This window comes from Gekko japonicus, unplaced genomic scaffold, assembly GCF_001447785.1.
Source record: "Gekko japonicus isolate JY-2015 unplaced genomic scaffold, Gekko_japonicus_V1.1 scaffold558, whole genome shotgun sequence".
NCBI lineage: Eukaryota > Metazoa > Chordata > Lepidosauria > Squamata > Gekkonidae > Gekko > Gekko japonicus.
Window position 1 is genome coordinate 711,057 of NW_015170908.1, and position 16,476 is coordinate 727,532.

Genomic DNA, 16,476 nt, shown 5'->3' on the forward strand with positions numbered 1-16,476 from the left:
CAGGAAATCATTACATCGACGACCGGCCAAACAGAAGAACGATACAGCATAAGAGGAACACCAAAGTCACATCGGTCTTTTACATTGGCCCATCACAGAGCATGTTGCTGTCCTTATCAGGAGTTGGAGATGCAGTCTGCCATGCTCAGACTCACTACAGGAGGGGGTCCCCAACCTTTTTGAACCTGTGGGCGACCCTGGAATTCTGAAACAGTGTGGTGGAGGCAGCCCCAAAATGGCTACCACAGCTTTCCTTCAGTCACATAGTGAAGCTTCTTGTGCTGTGGTGACTGCTGGTGACAAAGCAATGCTTTCTGTTAAAAGAAAATCTGCATAGCCAACCAAATCTCCAGTGTCCAATCAGAAGCCTTACTGGGCAAAAGGTCCACTCAACCCTGCCCACTTTCTCAAAATATTTGGTGGGTGTCAGAAAAGAAAAGAAGAAGAATACGAAGAGATTGGATTTATACCCGGCCCTTCACTACCCAAAGGAGTCTCAGAGCGGCTTATGATCTCCTTTCCCTCCCCCTCCCCACAACAGACACCCTGTGAGGTAGGTGGGGCTGAGAGAGCTCTTTCAAGGACTGCTCTTGAGAGAACAGCCCTGAGAGAACTTGTGAGTGACCTAAGCTCAAGCCAACAGCTGCATGTGGGGGAGCGAGAACTCAAACTCTGTTCTCCCAGATTAGAGTCTGTGCTCCTAACCACTATACCAAATTGGTACTATGTTGGGGACCCTTGCACAACAACACATTTACTAGCCAGTTAGAGCTGACTTTGTTTCAGTCCACTTTGCAGAAAGTGAGATGAAGCCTAGAATGAGCAAACATCCCATATTATATTGCTTTCTCTCTCTTTTTTAACTTTGGTCAGTGGATTCATTGTAGAGTGCATTACACAGGTTGTACCTTTTTCTGCACAGTATATATGTACAACTTACATCATTTACACATCAAACACTGGCTAACTGATACACAAAGAGCATTGAAAACTGCACACATAAGAACATAAGAACATAAGAGATGCCAATGTTGGATCAGGCCAAAGGCCCATCCAGTCCAACACTCTGTATCACACAGTGGCCAGAAATACCAGTGCCATCAGGAGGTCCAACAGTGGGGCCAGGACATTAGAAGCCCTCCCAATGTTGACCCCCCCCCAAGCACCAAGATGAGAGAGTATCACTTGCCCCAGAGTCCCTATCTATACCTTGTGGCTAATAGCACTGCCCATTTATACTCACTCTCTGTTTTCTATTAATTAGCCAGTTTTTGATCCATAAAAGGACTTGTCCTTTTATCCCATGATTTTTGAGCTTACTTAGGAGCCTTTGATGAGGAACTTTATCAAAAGCTTTCTGGAAGTCAAGGTAAACAATATCTATTGGATCCCCCTTGTCCACATGTTTGTTCACCCCCTCAAAGAACATTAATAGGTTAGTGAGACAAGATCTTCCCTTACAGAACCCACGTTTCGTCGGGATTAAAAATCAGGAAATTGGAAATAAAAGGGAGAAGATTACAAGGGAGAAGCAAAACCAGAATGGGGATTTTCAGACTGAAACAGTAGGGGGAACTTCAAAACCATCCCTAGTTGAGGACGTAAATAAAACAACGTGATTTAATAAGGAGTCTCCCCCTCCCCCGCTGCCGTGTGGTGTTCCTCAACAGATTTTTAATAGTGTTTTGTAATATTAATAGTGCCTTAATAGTGATTAACAGTGCCTTAATTATGTTCTTAATTGATTTTATTAGCCTCCTATCAGGAGCTGAGCTACATTTTGCATGCTGAAATTGTTATTTATTACTGAGGATTTAATTGTGGTACTATTTATAATTGACTAACAAGTTCTAATGTTATTCTTAACCTTGGCCTTATGTAGTATTTATTTTGCTTGTTTATATGCTGTGTTCTCGGTGGCTTCTGTAGCCAAATTTAAAAATAATGACAGGGAAATAAAATTACAAAATAACAAACAGTGATTGCAAAACCTGCTGCTAAGACCTGCAACCAAATCAGAGCACTCCATAAATCAATTTGAATACAACATTTGAAACCACTGAGGGTGTTGTCATATCAGTTCAGGGCCATCATACAAGTGTGGAAGTACTAAAAAGTCCTGAGAAAAGAGAAATGTCGGCCCCGGTCACACGAAAGGTTTTGGGCCGGGAGAGGGACGGATCGGGGGCGCAGCAAACGGGCGCAATCCCACTGCAACATCTGGGAAACGTTGCGCACCTGTCCCCTTGGCCTTATGTAATATTTATTTTGCTTGTTTATATGCTGTGTTCTCGGTGGCTTCTGTAGCCAAATTTAAAAATAATGACAGGGAAATAAAATTACAAAATAACAAACAGTGATTGCAAAACCTGCTGCTAAGACCTGCAACCAAATCAGAGCACTCCATAAATCAATTTGAATACAACATTTGAAACCACTGAGAGCGTTGTCATATCAGCTCAGGGCCATCATACAAGTGTAGAACTACTAAAAAGTCCTGAGAAAAGAGAAATGCCTTTTCTTTTCTGAAGCTTGGGGGCAGGTGAATAATTATGTGGAGGGAGTTCCATGACTGAGGGACCATGAACAAAAAGGCCCCATCTTTAGTCTTCATCTAGTGTTGCCAGCACTACCTTAGCAAATGTCGGAAGAGTTTGAGGGCCATGCCTGGGAAGGGTGGAATATGGTGAGGATATAGCATCACTTCCAGATGACAGTCTAGGAATATCCCCGCATCTCTATGGTAAAGAACATAGGAACATGGGGGAACTCCTAGAGTGTCACTATGGAGATTATTTTCTGGCCATTTTTTCTCCCGCTCCTCAGGGTTGTTTTGTGTGTGTGTGTGTGAGTGGAGTTTACCCACTGTGGACAGACAAATGGCAAGTGTATCTTCAGCTGTCTCTGCAGGTAAGGGCACACAGGATAGGGAGGCTTGTAAAAGATGGGGAAACTCATGAGAGAGTTGGTGATTACTAGGATCCCATGGGTTTTTAAGTGTATTGTTACTATTGCGTACTATCACACTAATGTCAAGATTATCCAGCTTTTCAAATGTACTATTTTGCTTTGTCCCTTATCTCATTGTAGGCATTTGTGTTCAAGTTTAATAAAAACTGGAAAAGATCTCAGAGGAAACTAGATTCCATTATTCTCATAATATAAGAAAACAATGGGCACCATTCAGGAAAAAAAATTATCAGCACAGTCAAAGGAATATTACAACCTAATAACACATCGATACATTTCATAATCTCCAAGTTATATTACATTTGTCTATAAAGCAAATTCAATGCACATGTTATTTTAAAGAGTACAAGAAGGCAGATCCCTGCCCCTAATGAACTTACAATTTAAAACATGCATCAAGGGAGGTGACAAAGAAGAGGGAATTAGGTGGTGGTGAAAGTGCCGTCGAGTTGCAGGACGTTCAGAGGAGGTTTGCCATTGCCTGCCTCTGCAGCACAACCCTGGACTTCCTTGATGGTCTCCCATCCAAATACTAGCCAGAGCACTGACCTTGCTAAGCTTCCAAGATCTGATGAGATCGGGCTAGCATGAGCTATTCAGGTCAGGGCGAGGGAGAGAGAGTTGGGTTTAAATGAAGGGGCAAATAATCTGTGTTAATTCTATTGACCTACATTTAGTATCATTGCAGTAGGGTCAGGTGTTGTGCCAAAGGCTTCATGGGAAAAGTGGGGCCATGGCTCAGTGGCAGAGCTTAAGGTCCTTGCTTCAGTCCTAAAGATCTCCAATTAAAAGGATCAGGTAGAAGCCCTCAGGTCCTTGGAGAGCCAGTGCCAGTCAGACTAGACAATACTGACCTCGATAGGCCAAGAGTCTGATTCAGTAGAAGGCGGAGTCACATGTTCAAGGTATATTTTGTGGAAGGATCTGGAGGAAGTGAGAGATGGATGATGGAAGGGGGTGGGAGTTCCAGAGATAAGGGTAGGGTTGCCAAATGAATTTTGGCCGGAAGCGGTGGGCTCCCGGCCGGCGTCTAACTCGTGCGTGCGCGCGTCACCCAGAAGTGACGTTGCACGCTGGGGGCGGGGCCGCGCCAGTTGAGGGGAAAACAAAGAGTTTTCCCCTCAAATGGCGTGGCCCCGCCCCCAGCGTGTGACGTCACTTCTGGGTGATGCGCGCGCAGGGGTGGGGTTTCCTCCAGACCCGATTCCACGCGGGGCGGAAGTCGGGCCTTGAAAGCGGGGGGAAATCCGCCCCCCGAGGGGATTTGGGAACCCTAGATAAGGGGTAGTGAGGGAGGAGTCAACAAGTTGATATAATGGAGAACTCCAGTCATCTTCAGTAGAGGCCACACGGTGTCGGAGCTGCATATTGTCATCAGCATTCCCCTCCTGGATTTTCTCTGTGTGGACAAGAACATAAAAACGGAGAATGATAACCGATAGTGTCATGCCCAGTAATGTGTGACTCTGCCTCCTAATCAGAGCAAACCTCAAATCCAGAAGCACCTTAAAGGTCAATAGGACCTCCAGGGTATCAGCTTCCAAGAAGCAAACCCTCCCTTCATCAGTAACCAGGGCTATTTTGGGGCAGGAACGCACAGGAACGGAGTTCCGGCAGGCTCCTGAGTTGGCCAAGCCCAGCAGGAACTCGTTAGCATAATAGGCCACACCCAACAGCAGAAACTCATTAGGATTGGCTACATTAGGGGTGTGTGGCCTAACATGCAAAGGAGTTCTTGCTACAAAAAAACCCTCTGGGTTTTGACAACAAACAAGGTAAACAGAATAAGAAGCAAAAGGTGGGTGTGGCTGGATGAGCACTGGTAACATGGGGGTGCTGCCTAATACGCTAATTAGCTGTGCTGTTAGGGGCGTGGCCTAATATGCTAATGAGTTTCTGCTCTTGGGTGTGGCCTATTATGCTAACGAGTTCCTACTGGGCTTTTTCTACAAAAAAGCCCTGTCAGTAACAGTGCTTTGACTCGTGAAAGCTCGTGCCCTGGAAATCTTGTTGGTTTTTGAGGTGTGGTTAGACTTGAAACTTGCTCTTCGACTGCAGACTATCCTCAAGGCTAGACTACTGTGACGCGCTTTACATGGGGCTGCCTCTGTCGCAAATTCGGAAGCTGCAACTAGTGCAGAATGCTGCAGCCAGGCTGTTGATGGGTCTCCCTAGACGGGATCACATCCGGCCTGTGCTGAAAGTGCTGCACTGGTTGCCAATGGTGTACCAGATTCGCTTCAAAGCGCTGGTTCTCATCTTTAAAGCCCTTTATGGCCAGGGACCGGCCTACCTAAGGGACCGCCTTTCCCCGCATGTTGCCCCAAGGGCACTACGGTCGGGGAGCCGAAACCTCCTGGATATTCCAGGCTCCAAGACCATCAAACTCGCTATGACCAGGGCCAGGGCGTTTTCAGTGGCGGCTCCTACTTGGTGGAATGAGCTCCCAGAGGAGATCTGGGCCCTGCGGGACCTTGTACAGTTCTGCAGGGCCTGTAAAACGGAGCTCTTCCGCCAGGCTTTTGAGTAGGAGCCGCCGCCACCATTATTCCACCAACGCCTTTTAATCACCTCACTCTACTACCGCAGGTACGGGAATCATCGAGGGTGCGGGATGTCCCTAGTGGATGACAGGGTTGTGGGGACATATATTGTTGCTGTTGTTTAGCTAAAACATCTTCAGAATACCATCTTGGTTTTATGATTCAGAGTGAGTATCGGAGCACCGAAAACTTATTTTTACTAATTTTAATTAACTGTAATACTTGTATTATTTATTTATTTATTATTCTAATTTATACCCCGCCCTCCCCCATAGGGCTCAGGGTGGCTTACAGGGCAAGATAATCTTGCGGCAGTAAAATGACAATACAAAAATAACAATATACTCACATTTTAAAACATATTATACAATTTAAAAACCCATCCTAATCACATAAAGTGCTCGGTGATAGTCACAACTCCAGAACCCAAGATGGCAGGACAATTCAATTCCTAGCAGACAGTCCATAGCGTCACTGTTCAGATGTTCCAACAAACCTCAGGGCTCTTCTCAGGGCCTCTTCCAATCCCCCCCAGGATGGTAACATAATAGGGGGGGCAGCGGCCCCTACTCGAAAGCCTGGTGGAAGAGCTCCGTCTTGCAGGCCCTGCGGAACTGCATCAGATCCCGCAGGGCCCGGATCTCCCCTGGGAGCTCATTCCACCAGGTAGGGGCCGCTACTGAAAAGGCCCTGGCCCTTGTGGCGGCCAATTTTACATCCCTGGGGCCCGGAATAGTTAACAAATTTTATTGTATTATTGTATTTTATACTGCTTTTATTGTTACAATTTAGCATTTTGCCCTTGTTAGCCGCCCTGAGCCTTCGGGGAGGGCGGGATACAAATCCAAAGAATAAATAAATAAATAAATAAACATAACTGCCCACCTGAAACTGCCTTTCTCGATCAGTTTATATCCTTGACAGATGATAGGGGGAAAATACAGGAGACGGAGTTCTTTTCACCTCTGGCACACCTGGGATTTTTGATACTTTATAGATGCCGTTTGTTGCATTTGCATAATTGTCATTTTTTTTAAAAGCACAAATGGTAAGAAACATTGAGCAATTATGCAGCATGCCCTGATTAGAGTTTGGGATGCCCCATAGCTCTTGGGGAGGTAGATGGGTCCCACCCCACAGTAGTCTGGGGCCTTAGAGAACACCTGCAATTAGTATTCAATCAGTATAGCTAAAAATATAGTGCTGACTGAACAGTTGGGACAATGGGGGGGGTAGACAAGAAAGGAGAAGGTGTCATTCTAGCAACATCTAGTGGAAATTGGGGGAAGCAGCAGGGCACGTTCTCTGAGGCAAACACTTTGGTACCTATCACATTATTCTAATACCATCCATTTTGTTCCGCAGGCCAAATTACAACGAGCAGCTACAGAACCTTAAAACACGTGCAATTCTTTCTTTCTTTCTTTTGGCAGAGGCTGCAAGGATTGCCTTTAGACATTTCATGAGGTTAGTCCTCAAGTCACTGAAGCATGAACTGCAGCTATCGGGCACTTGGCATTTCAGCTGTATCTGTTGACACCTGATGGTAAAAAGAAAAGGCACTCATATTCATAGAAAGACGTTGGCTGACGCCGCAGAGGTGGTTCCTCATCAGGTAAACAATTCAGTCGAAACGGCACTGTTTAAAAGAAAAAAAAATGGGGCCATCGCAGCTTCCAAGAACAGGGCTGGGGATGGTGTTGCACTTAAATGCACACAGCGGAACCTTGGAATGCTGGAATGAATACCTGGCAGGCGACAAAGTTGTTCAGCCAGAATAACACGATTATGCTTACTTGTACCTCTGCAGACCCCTCTCTTTTCATATTAAGCTTAACCAACCGGAGAGGTGAAATCTTGCTTGGAAAAGGAATTAGCTGTATTGAAGCTAATTCGAGCTCTGCATTCGAGAAGAATGCCGTTTGTCAGGTTGAATAAATCGTTACATTCCCTGCACAATTGGTGTCCTTACCGTAAAGAAATGAGCCTTGAAATGATAGATATGATTTGCCCATCACGTTATTTTCACCACCTATACCTGATTCAGACACGGCCAACCCATTTGGACTCATATTGCTGTAACTTCTAGACAAGATTTTTGCAATGTGCGCCATGTGCGGCTGCCGAGTCTTTAGCCTAAAACTCTCACCAGGCTGTCTGAGAATGCACATGTATGGAATCCTGCTAATTGCACTGTATTGTACTGTTTGCGAATATGAAAAGTAACTGGCTCGAACTGCTCACGAAGAGATCAGTGAAAAATTCGCCTCCTCTTTGCAAACTGTGAACAGAACATGAGCAGCACTGGTAAGTGAATGAGCATCCCTGAAATTAGATGGATGCCTATTGGAGATGCAATCTATGATGGTTCAGTTATGGACCTCCCTTCCAAAGGATGTTGTCCTGGCACCAACTTAGGTATTTTTCAGGTAAGAGGGGAAGTTTTTTATGTTTACTTAAGCTTTTGGCCATTGTGTGTGTGTTTTCTAGTGCTGTTTTCCCCAGGAACCGTGTGTGTTTGTGTGTGTGTCAGAAAGCAAGCACCTGAAACTAACCACTAGCAACATGGCTGAAGAGCAGATATAGCAGTCTGGGGAGAATTGCATTAGTTAAAACAAACACATCCATACTATGCTATCACTCTGCTCAAATCACAGTTTGATCCCAAATTGCAAGAAGCATTCTCCAATGATTAAAAGTTCGCATTAGACTGAGAATTTATTCTAGATCACACTGCAAATGTCTTCCATAGGTGCATTCACACACAGCTTTCTTATGGATAACCTCCTCGTCTACCTGCTGACTACTGTTTATTCAATCTATCACACAGGAAAGGCATGCTCTAAAGGAGGCAATTTCCTTGGTTGTCTCCATTCTACTTGGGAAGAGGGGGAAAGTTGTGGCTTGTTACTGTAGCATCCCAGCCTTGCCCAGTCTGTCTATCTGAATCCTATGGCTGGTGAGCATTTGCGATCACTGAATGTTCTAAATTGTATCGCAAATGCTTGGCCAATTTTTGCATGGTCATCCTGGAGCTGTAGCTCCATGTGTTCTGAGCATGCACGAAAATGATGAATGCTACCGACGAGTGCTCCAAATTGCGTCGATGCAAAGCCGCTCAAGACGCCACTTCTTTGAAGTTGCCAATAAGTGATTCACATGAACAGCGCTTGTCGGTGATTGTGAGCTCTGCCAATTTGATTTTTGAAGACGTTTTTGCAAACTGTCGATGGAACCTATTAGTTTCGATGCGGCTCAGCTCCTTGGCTGTATCGGCTTTCCACCTCCCTGACACACAATATCATTTGCTGGTTGCTGCTTTCCTCTTTGTGTGTGTGTGTGTGTGTATGTGGAGTTTTCCCCATGTTTTTTCGGACTACTGCAAAGGTGGCCTCAAAAAACACAGAAAAACTCAAAGGAGAACGGGGAGAGTAACATCCAACAAACAGTACCATGTTTAAGAGCAGGGGGAAACTGATGGAGTCAGGAAGCCGAAAACTCGGCGTGGAGAAGTCCTATAAAGCAATCCTCATTTACGCAAGCAGAGATAAATTAAAGGTGTAACATTTCAAGCTTTAATTTATCTCTGGATGAGGAATCATAGGAGGCTTAGGGTGTCTTTGGAATATTTGCTTTATGTGCAAGCAGCTTCCATGGAAGCAAACAGACCACAGATCTGCTAATTCTTCATCACCGTCCTTACCCCATGACATCGTGGCCTTGAGCAAACGTACAGATCACTTTCCCACCTTGATCCAACTGGTGATGGTGAGCAAGCTCTCCCTGGCTCGATTCGAAACCAGTTCGGTATTTAGGAGCTTTCTTGGTGAGTGTTCAAAGAAAGTCCATCTGTTTCTTACAGATTCTCTTCCAGCTCATAATATTAGTTTCTGTGTGCTCATCAGACCCCATGCGAGCATATCTTCTTTGTGTCCCTGAAGACTGTTGTTCAATTAGCTACCACCTACAGGGTTCATATTTCCCCACAGCTTATTGGTTCAGGAAGCAGGCCATTGTTTTGTAAATGACACGTTCATCAGGAAGGGGGGGAAAATCAAGCGGTTTCAGAGCAATCAACGAGAGTTTCATCCGGAATAAGGGGTTAGTGTCAAAGTACGTGGACACACAAAACAGCTGTCTTTGGGCTGCTGAACACTGACTGCTGAACACAGATGCACATCATGTTTAACAGTCCAAACCGGGGGGAAAATTCTGAGGGAAATTGGAACTCTATTTGTAATACAGCTGAGCAGGATGAATGGGGCGTATTTGCATGCTGAAGCACGAACTTGGGCTAGAGAGCCCTGACTATATCCACACCAAGTCTGAAACTGCAATTTTGGTTTTTAGCAGCTAGAGGTTTATGGATACCGTGGACAAGTGTGAGTTCTAGATCAAATCCAGCCTGAATTCTCCCTAAACTAAACCGAGGCTATCGTAAGTTGGTTGCACCATGAGAAGACAAGAATCACCGGAAAAGACATTAATGCTAGGAGAAGTTGGAGGAGGAAAAGAGGTAGATGTAACACGAGATGCATTGACTCAATTAAAGGAAGCCACAGCCCTCAGTTTGCAAGCCCCGAGCAAAGCTTTTAATGATACAATGTTTTGGGGGTTATTAATACACAGGGTTGCAATACTTAGAAAGCGACTTTGTTAACCATGAAAATATGAAAATGATGAATTTGGAAGCAACTTTGTTAACTATGAAAATACGAAAATGATAAAGAAGAGGAGATTGGATTTATACCGTGTCCTTCACTACTCAGAGCAGTTTATAATCTCCTTTCCCTTCCCCTCCCCACAACAGACACCCTGTGAGGTAAGTGGGGCTGAGAGAGCTCTCTTGAGAACTGCTCCTGAGAGAACAGCTCGGAAAGGACGCTGGTGTGACCCAAAGTCACACCAGCAGCTGCATGTGGAGGAGTGGGGAATCAAACCCAGTTCTCCCACATTAGAGTCTGCGCTTCTAACCACTACACCAAACTGACACATAACACACACATGTCCCCTGTGCGCTGGGGGTGGTGTTGAGGGTCCTGTTGTGGATACAGCTCACCATTGGGTTCTACCCAAACCCTTCCTGCAATTTACCCTTTTTTTCTTACGAGCATTGCTGCTTAGCCGCCTTATTCTGCTAGCCAAGTCGCTACCGCCGAAACCTGCTGCCCTGCACAGCAATTGGAGGCCCACTGAGCGAAATTTCGGTCACCACCTTTGCTGGCTGTTCCGGCTTGCATCCGGAGGCCTGCTCCTGCATCTCTTCAACCCGGTGGGGGGCTCTATTGATCTGTCTATTATTTCTTACCTCTGCTCCTACAAGCTCCCCGAGGCGGTGTCTTTAATTCGGCAGAAAAGCTGCAAGGGCAGGCAGAGCAGCTTTTTGTTGCGTGCTGAGCATTGGCAAGGGAAGATTTAGGAACGGAGAAAGGAAGTTTGGCATCGGATCTCTCCGTGCCGCTCAGCTGTGCCCTTGATCTGATCTGTATGATGATCACTGCTGTTTACTCATTCTGGCCCGCTTCCCACACCATCGTTCACTCACACGAGTGCGCAAGTGTGGCGTGCTGCACATTATTTGCAATTGAAGTCCGAGGCACATTCGTTGGACCTGGGAGGCAGGGAATGAAGACCTGTTCTTTCCAGCCAAGGGGTATCCCCTCCATGCACTAGATTCCATCCTCCACATTGACAGCTAGCATCCCCCCCCCCGAGCTAGATCCAGAAGAAATGGGTGCTTTCCTCCGCTTCCTCACCCCCATCACGACATTCCACAGGGTCCCCTATCGGTGTGCCACAGAGGGAGTGGAGAGACAGGACATTTCCATTTTGCTATTGGATGAGATGGTTAGACAGTGTCATCGATGCAACGAACATGAAATTGAGCCAGCTTCAGAGGACGGCGGAAGACAGGAGGGCCTGGCGGGAGATGATCCATGGGGTCGCGAAGAGTCGGACTCGACTGTGCGACTGAACAACAACAACAACAATTGGAACATTCAGAGTGGATCTAACCCTTTAGCCTTTGGCTAAAAAGACAGAAAAGGGATCCAGACCAGCATTTCTTCCCAAAGTCGTTTGAATTCACTTTTTGTTGTTGTTATGGATGCATCTGAAATTCTCCTGACCTGAGCTGACTTCAGTCTTTAGCGGTCTGGCACATACCAAAAAGGAACGCCCCCTTGGCCCCAGTCCCCAGCTTGCCTTAATGCCCCACAGCCAGCATCAAGAGGCAAGGTTATGGGAAGCAGTGTGGGACCCTTGGGCAAGAGCCGATCCAAGGCACAAGTGGTCTCCTCCTCCTCTTCCACCCAGGCACAAGTGACTCAGCTGTTCAGGGCAGGTAGCTGGACTGAGCTCTAGATTGTGGAGTTCTAAATCACTCCATCTTGTTTTCAAAAAGGAACTGATGCTAAGTGGTTCTGTTTCATGTCTCCAGATTTTATGCAAAGCACCATACGTCTACACCTGCTAGCATCCTCATTTTCACCTGTTTGGTGCCGTGTTTAGGAGTGCGGACTCTAATCTGGACGAACCAGGTTTGATTCCCCACTCCTCCACAGGCAGCTGCTGGTGTGGCCTTGGGCCTGTTACAAGTTCTTTTGGAGCTGTTCTCTCAAAGGCAGTTCTCACAGGGTGTCTCTTGGGGGGAAGGGAAGGGAAAGGAGATTGTAAGCCACTCTGAGACTCCTTTGGGTAGTGAAGGGTGTGGGATATAAATCCAATCTCCTCCTCCTCCTCCTCCTCCTCCTCCTCCTCCTCCTCCTCCTCCTCTTCTCCTCCTCTAGAGTTTACCTTCCTCTGCTTCCCAAAGTACTTTGAAGAAGAAGAAGAAGAAGAAGAGATTGGATTTATACCCCGCCCTTCACTACCCAAAGGAGTCTCAGAGCGGCTTACAAGCTCCTTTCCCTTCCCCTCCCCACAACAGACACCCTGTGAGGTGGGTGGGGCTGAGAGAACTCTGACACAAACTGCTCTTTTTCAAGGACAGCTGTGCCAGAGCTTGTGACTCACCCAAGGTCACATCAGCAGGTGCAAGTGGAGGAGTGGGGAATCAAACCCGGTTCTCCCAGATTAGAGTCCGCACACTTAACAACTACACCAAACTGGCGCATATGTTCACATTAATAAGACACTGCTATACAGCACCCTTCTCTGACTTGCATAGTCCAGTCTAGCCCAATCTTGTCAGATCTCAGAAGGTACGCAGGTTTGGCCCTGGTCAGTATTTGGATGGGAAACCATTAAGAAAATCCAGGGTTGCAACGCGGAGGCAGGCAATGGCAAACCACCTCTGAACATTGCTTCCTTTGAAAAAACTATGGGGTTGTCATAAGTCAGCTGTGACTTGATGACAATAAATAAATAAATAAATAGACAGACAGACAGACAGACAGACAGAGCAGTTGTGATGGGCTTGCATGCATCATTGCCTTACAGACCTTTTGGTTTGGTGTTTTACAGGCACGAACTACACATCAGTAAAATACTAAACCATGTACGCCCAGTGCAAGGATACCTATGCTCCCACAAGGACTGCTCGTCTAACAATGTCTGTGTGCACAGGGGTAATGGAGAAAACCACGCATGTGAACAGAAGGAGCAGAAAGCCACGCCTAACTGTGCATGCACCAAATGCTGGGATTTGTTTTGGGAAATTCTCCTCGTCATACCAGAATTGAGGTGAAATGAAATGCAGCACAGAATGAAAATCCGGAGCATTAAAATAGCAGAACAGGGGAATCTGAGCATTCCTAGTTCTGCCCTAGTGGGCCACGGTGGCTCAGTAGTTAAAACGCCCAGCTGCAGACCAGAAGGTTGGTAGCTCAGCAGTTCGAGACCCTAGTGCTGGCTCCAGCTCCTGCCAACCTAAGCAAGAAATTGCAAATAGGTACCGCTTCAGTGGGAAGGTAACAGTGTTCCGTGCACCTCGGCATTTAGTCATGCCGGCCACATGACCACAGGAGCATTTTTGGACAGCACTGGATTTTTGGCTTGGAAATGGAGATGAGCATCACCCCCTAGAGTCAGATTCGACTGGCTTTCAAGCAAGGGAAACCTTTACCTAGTTCTGCCCTAGGAAGTAGGTTACATGTGAGATAGCGTGCGCAAAAGAGCCCTCACCGGTCCTGATGGACTTAATTGCCGATGAATCACTCTGGTTTTGATGGGATGAATCTGAAAATGAACAAGAAGAGCACTAACAGAGCTGTGCCTCGGAAGGAAATGTCTTCCCACGCCAGCGTTTCAGGTGAAAATGAGGATACGTTTCTAAGACCACTGCCAGGGTCACTGCCCAATCAGGACTGACTCATCATTGGTTCTTCCCTGCCTGCTGTCTGCTCTGCCCGTTTTGTCTGCCGAGGCTGATCCCACACTGCTTGGAAAAGCCAAGAAGGTATTTGCTTGTTAGGTGAATGATATGTGAGAAAAACACAGTTATGCTACAATCAGCTATCGGCAGTTCGAAGAGAGCCTGCCTGGCATGTGCAATGGCAGACAGCGTGCGATGCCACCTCTTAACATTCACGCCTGTGTCTTCGCTTTCCTGGGCATTAGAGACAAGACGTGTCATCTCACCATTCAGAGACCTGGGGACCTAGATGAGGGTGCTGAGCCCAGAAGAGTGACAGCTCCAGCCACTTATGCTAATACAAGGATGAATTTTTAGGGGTAGGGGGGTAGGGGGCAGCGATTTCACACAGACAGAATCCAGAATGTAGGTATTGGCCAGGGTAAGTCAGGGCATCTGAAGCCCAGGAAATCAGGAAATGCATTTGAAAACGAAGGGTGATTCTGCATCTGGCATTCGCTCCGCATTTTCTCAACACTGAGGAAAAGGTGCAGCTCAAAACCACATTCAAATACCCCAGGGCGACACCATACTGATTGCAAAGTCACACCTGAACAGCCATAAATCTAAGGTACTGTAAAACCTGATGATCAAAGAAAGTGAAAGTGGCTTGCAGTGTAGAGGGTACCATAAAATCCGATGTTCAATGAAAGTGAGAGCGGCTTGCCGTGTAGAGGGTACCATAAAATCCGATGTTCAAAGAAAGCAAAAGCAGCTTACAATACAATTGGAAATTTCTGTTCCAAGGTGGGTCTGGTAAAACAATGGAGGGAGAAGCCAATTCAGAATCGCCCTAAGTCACCTGTCTTGACTTTTGGAAAGAGATGATGAAACTCATGTACTCGCAACTGTGGTGCAGTAGTTAAAGTACGGGATTAGTTTTTGTGAGAAATGAGTTCCAGTCCACACTCTGCATGCTTGCTGAGTGACTCTGAGACTGTCAAACTCTCACAGCCTGGCCTACCTCACAGGGTTGCTGTGAAGAAAAAAAGAGGAAGGGGGATCCATGTATGCCACCCTTCCTCCTTGGAAGAAGGGGTGAACAAAAATGTACTGGCTAGATGGAATGTCTGTAGCTTGGCAGTTTCAGACCCGGGTGCCGCATGACAGAGTGAGCTCCCGTCTCTGGCCCCAGCTCCTGCCAACCTAGCCGTTCGAAAGCACGAAATTGCAAGTAGATAAATAGGTACCACTTCGGTGGGAAGGTCACAGCGTTCTGTGCGCCTTGGTGTTTAGTCATGCCGGCCACATGACCACAGAAAACGTCTTCGGACAGCGCTGGCTCTTCGGCTTTGAAACGGAGATGGGCACCACCTGCTAGAGTCAGATTCGACTAGCTTTCGAGCAAGGGAAACCTTTACCTTTACCAACTAACTAAAATCGGACCTTGGTTACGGGAATCGACAAGTACATGTTGAAAGGGACACTGGAGAGGCTTTCTCTGTTCTGCGACTCGTTTGCCGCATGACTTAGCTATCTCTTTTGCATTTAGAAAATGGGCTTATTAAAAATATACTAATAAATGGGCAGCTTTTGCATATATATATATATATATATATACACACACACACACACATACATATATACACACATATGCAATATATTTACATATATATATTCATGTGCTGTATAATATATTTGCACATGTTTCAGATATATTTGCCTAGATAAACATAGGCAAAGGAGTCCCAGCTCTTTCGCTTTCCCCCCAGGATAGGTGGTTACTCTCTTCTCCTTCAGTCGCCTCGGTCTCGCTCTCCCTTCCAGACCCAAAACTTGCCGTGAATTGCAGAGCAGAGTGCTCATTTGGTATCTGAAATCTTGAGGTGTCAGCTGTCTAAAGATTGATCCGTCCCTTTCATGACTGCGCTGATGGGATGGGACGGAGCATTGAGCAATGCTAGTCACACACCAGCTTCTATCAGCTCACCAACTCCAACCCTAGAATTTTGTGCTCTCGGCTGCAGATTTCACAGTTCTAAGTGTGTGGGGGGTTCAGCGGAGGTCAGAGACTGGGAAGCGGTTGGTTCTCCTCCGCGAGGCCAGGAGTACAAAACGGGGTTCGCAAGGGAGGACGTAACCTGTGACATTTTGTTGGGCGAGTGTGGGGTTGTGCCCTTGCAGATGACATGTGACAGGTAAAATGGTCAGGGGCGGAACCCTGGACAGGTAAAATGGCCAGGAATGGAATTGGTAGCTGGAATATTAATTTGGAAGCTGCTGGGACAGTTTGGAGGGGGGCAGGGCAAGGAGGTTACACCTGGAAGTGACAGTCTCCCAATGTGTGTGCATGTTTAGTGCTGTTGTTGTTTCTGACTTGCGGTGATCCTATGAGCCAGTTTGGTGTAGTCGTTAAGTGTGTGGACTCTAATCTGGGAGAATCGGGTTTGATTCCCCACTCCTCCACTTACAGCTGCTAGATGACCTTGGGCAAGCCATTGAAAAAGAGCAGTTTCTGTCAGAGCTCTCTCAGCCCCACCTACCTCCCAGGGTGTCTCTTGTGGGGAGGGGAAGGGAAGGGAAAGGAGTTTGTAAGCCCAGAGGTCATTTCGGGGGGGATCGCGGGGGATTGCAGTTCCCCTGGGTGAGGTACGGGGGGCGGGGCACATG